The sequence below is a fragment of the Giraffa tippelskirchi genome, chromosome 1 (genome assembly GCF_054371585.1).
Source record: "Giraffa tippelskirchi isolate mGirTip1 chromosome 1, T2T-mGirTip1v1.2.pri, whole genome shotgun sequence".
Taxonomy (NCBI): domain Eukaryota; kingdom Metazoa; phylum Chordata; class Mammalia; order Artiodactyla; family Giraffidae; genus Giraffa; species Giraffa tippelskirchi.
The window spans coordinates 112893515-112894844 of NC_137275.1; positions in this window are offsets into that span (position 1 = coordinate 112893515).

Genomic DNA, 1330 nt, shown 5'->3' on the forward strand with positions numbered 1-1330 from the left:
GATACTGCCAACCACAGTACCTGACCGCCTGGAGCCCGGCCACTGTGGCCTGTCCTGTGGAGAAGGGCTGTTATCTTATACACAACATCAGGGAACCGGGGCCCCAAGGCTGGCGGCATGTTTCTCCGAGGTCCTTGCCCTGAAGGGGGTCGTTGCTGTTCCCGTGGGGACACGGTTTCCTGTGGCGGTGCTGGGTTTCCACTCACCTGGCTGCTTGGGGAAAACAGGCTCTGGAATCAGGTGGAGATGTGGCTTGTGGCCCAGAACCGGGGACTTCTCCTGGGGGCCACCCACGTGCCGCCCCTCAGCTTGCTCAGGGCCCCCCCTCCAGGTGCTGAGGCTCTGGAGCCCCGGGCCCGCCCACGCAGCCGGCCTCGGTCAAGGAGGGGGACACCCTTGGGTCAAGCGGTCATGCGGGTGAGGGACCTCTGGGGCCAAAGCTGCTGCTCGCTATACCAGCCACGGCCTCTCGCGACAGCAGGCGCAGACCAGGCAGGTTCTGACCAGCCGTGCCAGCCCCAAGCCCCTTGGTTCTTCCTCGGGCTGCGCAGTGACCCTCCAGGGATGTGCTCGTCTCGGGGACCCCACCTGGGCTCCACCTGAGAGTGCCCTGACTCCGCCTGAGGCGCACCACTCCCCGCTCCCTTCTCTGCAGGGCTGTCCCGTGAGCTCTCCCTCCGCCCGGGACGCTGAGTGGGCAGGCTCCCCCGCGGGGTCTCAGGCTCCGAGCCCGTGGCCGGCCCGCCCTTCCAACCGCGGGCGTCACTCGGGGGCTCCTCTCCTAGTGGCTCGTTCGCCAGCGAGCCGGCGGCTCAGTGCCGCCGCGCCGCGCCCCTCCGCGCCGCGCCGCGCCGTCGCGCGCCGCGCCGCGCCGTCGCGCCCCCGCCCCTCGGCGCCGCGCCCCCGCCCCTCCGCGCCCCGCCCCCTCGCCGCGCCCCGCCCCTCGCCGCGCCCCGCCCCCCGCCGCGCCCCGCCCCCGTGCCGCGCCGCGCCCCGCCCCCGAGACGCGCCCCCGCCCCTCCGCGACGCGCCCCGCCCCTTCTCGCGGCGTCACGCCGTCGCGCCCCAGCCCCTCCGCGCCCGCCCCGCCCTCTCGCCGCGCTCCCCCGCCTCCGCACGGCCCACCTCGTTCTTTCCTGGGAGGAGCGCGCTGATGTCTGTGGCCTCGGCAGCTCCAGGAGGCGAGACGGCGGACGCGTAGAGCCGGGCGGGCGCCGCGTCTGGCCTTTTGCGGAGGCCGCCTCCTCCGGCTGTCAATCCCGCCGGCCTGGCCCCGCCCCGCCCAACGGCGGAGCGTCGCGGGGCGTAAGGCCGAGGGGGCTGCCGGGAC